The sequence below is a fragment of the Notolepis coatsorum genome (genome assembly GCF_963971535.1).
Source record: "Notolepis coatsorum genome assembly, chromosome: 4".
Lineage (NCBI taxonomy): Eukaryota > Metazoa > Chordata > Actinopteri > Aulopiformes > Paralepididae > Notolepis > Notolepis coatsorum.
The window spans coordinates 171,568,737-171,579,495 of NC_140168.1; positions in this window are offsets into that span (position 1 = coordinate 171,568,737).

Genomic DNA, 10,759 nt, shown 5'->3' on the forward strand with positions numbered 1-10,759 from the left:
GAATTGGAAGTCCTGACAATCAATACTGTAGCTCTAGATACTGTACTAGAGACATGACCATGATCACGTTTTTAGTGATTTCTTTTATTCCTATACATCCCTCGATTGTGTTTTGATATGACCATGATGAACACGTAGAGATAAACCCCAGAGTCGATAGGACCTTCCTACACTGAGCTATATGGTAACTTTCGCGCACCTACCTACAGGTGAATGCCTCATTTTTGCGGAGGTATTATGTGGTAGGTGTGTGGAAGTTACCATAATAGCTCACCATAGGAAGGTCTGATCGGACTCTGGGTTTATCTCTACATGTTCAGGAGACTCAGCATAAAAACATGATCATGGTCATATCAAAACACAATCTACGGATGTATAGGAATACAAAAATTACATCTAGAATTTGCCCACCAAGATGGTACCAAATCATTTGTCATGTCATCCCAAAATAAATTAGTTTGAGCAGACCTGCCCATGGTGCTGCATCTTTCTGCCGAAGTTAGGCACTGTGTGCCAGTGAAAATAATTTCAGACTTAGGAATATTTTTAGAGTGAGAAATTAAGTTGTATTTAATGTTTAGTTAAGAGAATAGAACCTGCATTCTCATATACTCCACAATAAACTTTTCATTGACCATGTTTCCAGCGTCTACTCCTCATGGACCTGACCAAACGTTATAAATAAAGCGTTTATTCTGGAGCATATGATTGTGCAGATTTTATTCTCTTTATTGTGATTATTACCTAACCCAATGGATCACCGGAAACTAGGGGTGGAACGGTATGCATTCGAACCATGTACCGAACAATACACACATGCCCCGAACCGTGGAGGTCGTACCTCCACGGTTCGGGGCATGTGTGTATTTGTTCGGTTATATAACGTTAGCCTCGAGCTAGGCTAACGTTACGTTAGCTACGAGCCAACTAACTTTAGCCGCGAGCTAACTAATATTAGCCGCAAGCTAACCGTGGAAACGCTCACAGAGAAGTGACTCCATGACACCAGTTCGATTAGTGGGGAAGGCGAGTATATTGACGAGGCTTGACAACAGAGGTTCAAAGATAACTGTTTGTGTTCAATAACGAGCCAGGAGACTAGAGCGTGTGTGTCAACTGTGTCTGCAACCCATAACATCCTGGTCCCTGCTGCTGGGGACGTATTACCAACTCCACATACCACTGTCGGGGGGTTTATACATTTACATTTAGTCATTTAGCTGACGCTTTTATCCAAATCGACTTACAAGTTCTGTACGACAAGTCATCAGGAAGGGCACACCTCTATCAGCTGAGTAACAATGTTCATCAAAGTGTTGAGTGTTACAGTGTAGGTTAGTTTATTAGGACACGTGCATGACAGTAAGGTTAGTTAGGGTTAGATTTTTTCTTTTTCTTTTATTCAGATAATGGTTTATATTCCCCATTCCTTGTAACATCTCCTTTTTTTTGAAGGGGTTATGCACTGCTATTCCTTAGCACTATTTGGGCAACTTTACACAATTCCTGTTAGTCTATTGAAGACATTTGTAAGGTTTTTTTCAAAAAAATTCATTGTTTTTATATTTCTAATCAAGTACTCGAAACCATCATTTTTCAGCCTCAAGAAATCAGGCTGTTATGGCCTGGCTCCGCCATAAGCACTTTGAGTGACAGTCAGACCACAGTCTGCACTGGTAGAGGGAGGGAGGGAGGGGGGGGAAGAGAGAGAGAGTTTCAGTTCAGTTCAGAGTTTTTATTTGCCACATGGAATAATACAATCATAGTTTCTTCATTAAAAAATCATAAATAGTAATTCCATGGACAAAAGGAGCAGGAAGAAGAATAAATCATATAGTTACCTGCCCCTTATTCCTAAACTAACATGTATTTTCTTAATGGTCGGCGTATAACCTTATTTACACAAATAATCATTTATACCATGAGAGAGAGGAGAGAGAGGAGAGAGAGAGAGAGAGAGAGAGAGAGAGAGAGAGAGAGAGAGAGAGAGAGAGAGAGAGCTCTCTCTTCCTTTCTCTCCCTCCAAAGCGCACGGCCCCGCAGCTCCCACTCGCTGATGAGACGGGGCAGCTTTTTTCTTTCTTTCAATCTCCCGTGTGGCGCGCGGCCGGCAGGTACCCCCCCCCCCCAAGTGCCCCCTCTCTCTCTCCCTCCCTCCCCTCTCTCTTCCTTTCTCTCCTTTCTCTCCCACTCGGCTCTCGCTGATGAGACGGGGCAACTTTTTTTCTTTTCTTTCTTTCAATCTCCCGTGTGGCGCGCGGCCGGCAGGTACCCACCCCCCCCCCCCCCCCCCCCCCCCCCCCCCCAAGTGCCCCCTCTCTCTCCCTCCCTCCCTCTCTCTTCCTTTCTCTCCTTTCTCTCCCTCTCGGCTCTCTCTTCCTTTCTCTAGAATGGGGGCGGGCATTAGCTCCAACCACAGAGCAATCGCATCACTGTGCGCTATCCACAGCGCCCAGTGACGTGACTCGGGACTTCAAATCAAAATGACCCGATTTACTAGAGGAACAGAGGGGCTGGGCTGAAACGGAGCAATCCGCCAATATGGTATTTAGACCCTAAAACACATTGATACGAACTCCTATTACTATAATACAATGCTAGAGACTGAAAAATGACATTTATAATGCATGGGACCTTTAAGATAACAACAGTTACAACATTCCTTAGTGCAAATTATTATTAATACAAGAAACCCCATAAACGTCCTTATTTAAAACCCTAATCATCTTTTCTGTGACTTTTACTTTTTGATAAGAAAGTCTAGTGCTGGTTGAGCATTATGCATACTTTATGTTGGCCGTTGTCTATAATGTGGCCACAAAAATGGAAAGGTTTAATCATTTTTTGTTTGCACTAAGTTAATACTTTGACCAATGTTGCCTATATTTTTCAGTCAGTTCGGCCCTTTGTGTGCCAAACATTATTAAAGGTAAACCTTTTTTTTTACCAAATAAATGAGAAGCATGTTTAAATCAGCAATGCCCCCCCCTCTTGCTGTACCAAAATCTTTCCTAGCTCTAACCGTCACTGTCAAAATAATGTGCCTGGTGTCAAATGGCCTCATTATTTCAGTTTTTGCATTACTACTGTACGTCCTTGAGAATAACTGAAAAATTTGATTATTTTTAGGCTATATATCTTATGTTGATGTATGGTATTTTTGGAGTGTTAAATATCTTTAAAATAAAAAACAACGTATACCGAACCGAAAACCGTAAACCTAAAACCGTGATACGAACCGAACCGTCGATTTTGTGAACCGTTCCACCCCTACCGGAGACGCTGGCCACTAATGCGCTTAGTTACCCACCAATTCTCTGAAGACATAAATAGCGTGTCACTTTAACTGTGCGTGGCAATTAGCGCCGATCTTTGTGAATTGGAGTGTTTTTGCAATGAGGCTCATTTGCATAGAAAGGGGCACATGTTCCCCTCATATTACCTCAATTTAAATACCCGCAAATAGCACCGACACACAGAGACGCAATGCTGATGGCAACGCAGTTAGCGTTGCATTTCACCCTTTGCGCAAGCTTTGTGAATAGCAAGGTGTGTTTCGGAGCTATTTGCACAGGCAGTGTGTCCGAAAAAAATGCACAATCCCTTTGTGAATTCGCCCCATAGACATTTTTCTCCTATAATTGTGCTCAAGTATAAATAACTTTTACTAAGGACACTTTGAAATGAGCAGTGTCACAGTTCCTGCCTGCCTGGCTTCCTCTCTCTCTCTCTCTCTCTCTCTCTCTCTCTCTTCTCTCTCTCGCTCTGACCCCTGCCTGCCTGACTAACTCTCCTTGCCTTTCCCGGAACCTATGAGGACCTGCACCCGTCTTTATCCCCGCCTGGCTAACTACCCTGTTCCCGTGTATCGACCTCTGCCTGTCTGACTCTCCTGTCCCGCGCACGCCCTTGGACTGTATAAGTGCTCCCTCCGTGTATGGACCCCTGCCCTGAATACCTGACCATTCTAAATTTTATTAAATATACCCAAACTGGGTTGAACAAGACCTAAATCAAATCAAATCAAATGTATTTGTAAGGCCCGACAACACACGTTAATGTCCCCATGGGCCGTACACTTCTTTAAACAAGTCAAGAAGAAACATCACAATATGTCAAGAACAAAACAAGAACACCATAAGGTCCAAAAAATATTAAATAAATGCAAAAAAATTCAATAAATGCAACACTCCCAGACATACCCCACACGAAGGTAAGGAAAAAACTCACAAATACCTAGCAATAGGAGGGGGTTAGAGAGTTCCATGTTTGTAGTGGGCGGAGATGGAGCAATAAATACAAGTAGTGAGCATATGCATACATGGTGACAGTAGAATCATAGTATATAAGAAAATTGTGAAGACAGAGGTTAAAAGGTTCTCCTATGTCTGCAGAAAAGCAGACAAGGGAGCAAATAGACATCCTAACTAAACTAGACAGATTAATCTAAGGGTCAGGCCCCGACCAGGTGAGATCAGGGTAGGTTGAAGGAGAGAGAGAAAAGATGGGTCTTAAGCAGGGATTTAAAAGCTTATAAGTATGAAATAAAAACATAGTAAAAATTAGAAGAAAAAAAGAGGTCACAGTGTTCAGTTTAGACATATGTACAATGTTCGTAGACGTAGTTACCATACAATATACAATACTGTGCAGTGTACTAATATACAATACTATATAGTGCAAGGCATAAATGGACGAGGTGCAGTTTAGGTACAATTCACAGTAGGTGTACGAGTTGTAGTGCAAATCCTTTATCAATAAATATAAAGTGTAAGTGTGTTTGTGTGATCTAAAGTGTGGAGAGTGGGTGCTGCAGTGTGTTGTTTGTTTGAGTGAGTGTGTGTGTGCGTGTGGGTGTGTGTGCTGTGTGCATTTGATGGTTGTTGCATAGTGATTATTGTTCGTTTAGCGATTATTGTTCGTTTAGCAGCCTGATGGCCTGGGGATAGAAGCTCCTTCTGAGTCTTTCTAAGGGTCAGGCCCCGACCAGGTGAGATCAGGGTAGGTTGAAGGAGAGAGAGAAAAGATGGGTCTTAAGCAGGGATTTAAAAGCTTCGACAGAGCAGGTGCCCCTGATGACGGCAGGTAATTTGTTCCACAGGTAGGGAGCGCGGTAGACAAAGGCTCTGTGGCCGGCGGATTTCTTTTCAACTCTAGGAATCGATAGAAGCCCTGCATTTTGTGAGCGCAGAGCACGAGCGGGCGAGTATCGAGAGATGAGATCGGATAGATAGAGCGGTGTAAGCCCAATTAGCACTAGGAGTAGCACTTTAAAGTCAGATCGAGCTTGAATAGGAAGCCAGTGTAGGGTGGACAAAACTGGTGTGATGTGATCAAATTTTCTAGTTTTAGTTAGTATCCATGCAGCCGCATATAGCTCGAGTTGAAGATTTTTGATGCTTGACTTAGGTAGGCCTGAAAAAAGTGCATTACAGTAGTCTAGACGTGATGAGACAAAAGCATGAATTAGGGTTTCAGCATCAGCCAGAGTTAAAATGGGGCGAATTTTAGCGATATTACGAAGATGGAAGAAGGCAATTTTTGTGAATTTTTTTATATGTGCATTAAATGAGAGGGAGGAATAAAAAATTACTCAGAGGTTTTTTATGGTGGAGCTCTGGGATACATGACAAGTATCAAAATTGAGGGAGATGTCCTGAAACAGGCCTCTGTGGTTTGGGGGGCCAACAATTAACATCTCAGTTTTATCTGCATTAAGGAGTAGAACGTTTTGTGACATCCATTTTTTACGGCAAGCAGGCAAGCCTCAATATTTTGTAATTGGGAGGAATCATTTGGCTTAATAGGTATATATAATTGGGTGTCATCAGCGTAAAAATTTAAGTTTATGCCAAATTTGCATATGATATTGCAGAGGGGTAGTATGTAAATCGAAAATAGCAAAGGGCCCAGGACAGAGCCTTGTGGGACCCCGCATTGCACTGGGAGGGTCTCAGATGGATGTTAAATCATTATAGACCATGCAGTGTGTTCTATTAGTTAAATAAGATTTAAACCAAGCAAGTGCGTGACCCCGAATGCCAACATGATTCTCAAGCCGACCTAGAAGAATCGAATGATCGATAGTATCAAAGGCTGCACTGAGATCAAACAATAAGAGCACAGAAGTTAGGTTTGAGTCAAGAGAGAGCAGTAAGTCATTTGTGACTTTGGTAACCGCCGTTTTGGTGGAGTGTAAGGCTCTAAAGCCAGATTGAAAAGATTCATTAAGATTATTGTTTGATAGATGGTCAGTAAGTTGCGTTGCGACAATCCGTTCTAATATTTTGGATAGGAACGGAAGATTGGAGATGGGTCTGTTAACAGAATCCGGCTATAGGGCGACAATAATGTGGTCAAGAGGCATGGTTTCCAGTCTTTAGCCTTTAACACTTTGATTGCCCATAACGAGATTTCTCAGGCCACGGGTTGAATGCCCATCACGAGAATATATATATATTTTTTTATTAGCTATCTGAATTCATATTTCATCAACCGAGTCTACCGTTGGTAAGCCTGCCCCACCAGGCGCTCAGATGTGAAAAAGCGCCCCCTATCATCTGCCAGATGGTAATGCACCCTTTTGGATTGGACTCGATGAAAATTGATGAGAAAAAGAAATCCGGAATCCACATTTTACTTCTCACGCATGTAACCGGAGCCGATCAGATTCATTCTGGACCCTCAGGACAGCGTGTAATATGTCTTTACAGTACGTAGCATTGTATCAATAAAAAAGGATCGATTTTTGGAATGGCGATCAGGAATTGGAATAAGCCATTTGGATACCATCTGATCCCAGGTAAGGAATCTATTTGAGCAGTCTTAGGATAATCAGACCTTTTTTCACGGAGATATAAGCTTTCCCCCTATATGTGATATGGCTGTTTTGACTGTGCGAGTGATCAGGAAATAAGAGAATCGATTTACAGCTTGCGGCTGTATACGTACACATATACTATCGATAATCTAGCGTTTATTTAAAAACGATTCATAAATAGGCCGAAAGATTACAACGTTCTAGAATATTACAGTACATCAGCGTTTATCAGGGATTCTTTTTTTTCTTGAAAACGAGGGCTTTTCAAAATGCTATAAAACGGAAATGAACCGATAAAAAAACAATCCGCTTCGACAATGTTGACTGTAAAATGAGTCATTAATGGGCGACGGGCAGATTAGACACATAATTTAAAACATAGATTAGGCGATATTAACGTTAACATTGAAGCGGATGGTGGGCATTCAAGCACTAAATGTGCGCCCCCTGCTGGGCATTCAAAGTGTTAACTGGCTTGGTTTGTTTATTCACATGGTGGGAGCATTAACACATGAGTCCTCTCTTACTGAGAGACTGGGGGGGAGAGAAAGAAGGGGGAGGAGACACAGATACTTATGCTACCTGGTAGTACTCCAGAGTGTCTCCGCCTAGATTGCCCTCCAGTGGACACAGATATATATGCAGGTAGACAGACACTAGTGTGAACAGTTACATATGCAGTTAGACAGATACTAACAATCCTACACAGAGCCTCTACCTTCAACAGGGTCTGTAATGTTTTAAGATTAGAGGGTCGAGGTTCGGTTTTTTAAGTAGTGGTTTAATGACGGCTGATTTAAAGGCCAGGGGCACCACGCCAGTAGACAGGGAGGTGTTGAAGATATTGAGTAGGGCAGGGCCTAGAGTTGGGAAGAGTTTTTTGATTAGAGTTGCTGGAAGAGGGTCAAACAGACAGGTTGAGGGTTTAGCCACGCCAACCAATTTAGAGAGGGCACTAAGTGAGACGTTTTCAAGGCAGCATAGCGTATGGCTGGATTCAAAGTCAGGGGGAAAGCCCATCAGAGGTTGGGAGGGACTCTGATTGTTGAGTAAGCCAACAATTTCATCTCTTATGAGATACATTTTCTTGGTAAAGAATTTAATTAATTCGTTAGCTGAGAACGCATGGTTTAGGGCATTTGGTTGTTTCTGAGTACGTTTTGCAACTGTGTCAAACAGAAACTTTGAGTAGTTTTTGTTTTCATTAATGAGCCTGGAAAAATATGAGGTTTTGGCAAGTGAGAGTGCCTTTTTGTAGTTACGTAAACTATCATTCCAGGCAAGGCGGAATACTTCGAGTTTGGTCGAACGCCATTTATGTTCAAGTATGCAACATGCCTTTTTAAAGGAGCGAGTTTCCTCCGTAAAGCAGGGAGTTTGTTTTTGCGGGGCACGTTTAATTTTAGGCTTAAAGGAAAACTCCAACTTATTTGGCATCTACCCTGGAGTTAGACAAGAAGATACATACCCTTTTTCTTTTCTGTGCATGCAGTAGGAGTAGGAAGACACGCACCGTTAGCCTAGCTTAGCGTCAGTCACTGGAAGTACTGTCACTTGTGGGGCGGCGTGGCTCAGGGGTAGAGCGGGTCGTCCAATGATCGAAGGGTTGGTGGTTCGAATCCCGCTCAAGCCCATGTCCATCCCACTGCCGTTGTGTCCTTGGACAAGACACTTAACCTACTTGCCTCGTATGAATGTGTATGCATGTGAATGAATGTTGGTGGTGGTCGGAGGGGCCGTAGGCAATGATTATTCGCCACGCTTCCGTGAGTCTGCCTCATACACATCTGGCTGCAATTGTAGCTTACCACCACCGGTATGACTGTGTATGAACGAATAATGGACTCTGTAAGCGCTCTGGGGTCACTGGGGTGTCATGAAGAGCGCTATATAAATCCAATCCATTATTATTATTATTATAAGTAGGTTCCTCCATTAGCCTAGTTCCCAACGTCTTCCTACTCCTACTGCATGCACAGAGAAGAAAAAAGGGTATGTATCTTATTGTCTAACTCCAGGGTAGATGGCAAATAAGCTAATTTCCCAAAATGTTGGAGTTTTCCTTTAAGGGGAGCGACAATGTCGAGTGTGCTACGAAGGGCGGCGTTAGGTTTGTCTGTAAAGAGATCAAGGGGGCCAGAGTAAGAGAGGAAGGGAGAGAGGGTGTCTGGTAGGCAGTTAACTAGAATTGGGACAGTTGAGGCGTTAATACGACGGCTCATGTAGGATTCTACACTGTCTGGGCGAGAAACCGTCAAATCAATTTGAAATTTGATGAGGTAGTGGTCTGAGAGAGCAGGAACATAGGGAGAAACGGTCAAATCGGACACAGTGAGACCGCGGGCTAGGACTAAGTCAAGGGTGTTCCCACCACTATGGGTGGGTTGGTCAACGATTTGTCAATGATGTCGGTAAAAGCCTTATTTAGGGGATCTAGAGTTTTGTTGGAATGAATGTTAAAATCACCAACAATTAAAATTGTATCTGAGCGTGTAACAAGCTCAGAGATGAAAGTGGAAAACTCATCTTTGAGGAGGGTGTAAGGGCCTGGGGGCGGTAAAGGACAGCCATTACAAAGGATGCAGTGGAGGTAGGAATCAGACCGACACACTTTCTGTAGGGGGGAGAGGGACGCAACAGGAGCACCTCAAACGAGGAAAACGTACAGTTTGCGTCGGATGTAAAGGTGTGCTTAGAGTCGTAAATTAGAGCAACTCCGCCTCCTTTCTTGGAGGTGTGTGCGATATGGCAGCTACTATTAGGGGGTGAAGCCTCGTTTAAGGGCAGAAAGTCATTAGGTTTAAGCCATGTCTCAGTGAGGCCCAATAAGTCGAGACTATGGTCTGTTATCAGTTCATTTACCAAAAGAGCTTTGGTTGGCAGAGAGCGAATGTTGATAAGGCCAACCTTCACGCACTCTGTATATTTAACAGCGCGACTTTCAGCCATGCGGGTAGGTTTAATCGCAATTAAGTTGGCATGGTTTATCGCACAAGGACGAGCTGGGTAAAGCGGAGCGTAACCAGATATTCTAATTTTGATTGGATATACCGGGTTAAGGATAGAGATAGAAAGAGAGGAGTGGGGACTGGGAGCCTGGTGGAGGAGGGATTGATTGATTGATTGAAAACGTTATTAACAGATTGCAGAATGGGTACAATACAGTACAGCTCAATACACACAATTGTTAAGGGGATGCAGACCAGAGAAAGACTTTCGTCTTGTTTACATCAGGGTCCCCCATTTTCAATTCATCAGGACATATATGACATACATGACATACAGATATACAGTACTGCTACATCTATACATTTATGACACAGATTTGCAAATACAGTACTGTTTGTGATACAAAAAGAGTCCAGAAAAGAGTATATACATTTGACGTAAAAACTGTACATTGGGGTTGGTTGGGTAAGTGGGGTGGGTGGGGGGGGGGGGGGGGGCTGTACATTGGAGGTGGTTCAGTGGGTGGGGTGGGGGGGGGGGGGGGGGGGTTGTTGGGCAGGAGGGGGGGGGGGGGAACACTGTACAACTGTACAAGCAAAACTGTACATTGGAATATTGACAACCATACTTGGTCATTTACTGTACATTGGAGGGGGTTGGGTTAGGACATTTACATGGGCCAGTTTCGAATTGCAGTCTCCCGTAGGTGTTCTTTGAGAGTGTTTTGAAAGTGGGTAGTGATTCACATTCCTTTACAGCTTTGGGTAGGGCGTTCCACATTGATGTGGCATAATTGCGAAATGTGTTTAGTCCCTTGTTTGAGCCGAATCTGGGTTTAACATGATTTGTGGAGCTCCCTCTGGTGTTGTGATCGTGGTATTCACTGACCTTTGGGAAGTATTTTGACATGTACATGGGTACCTTGGTCGTGTAGTGTATCTTGTAGACCAGGCCCATTGCAAGTTGCTGTACTCTGTCGTCTACTCTAAG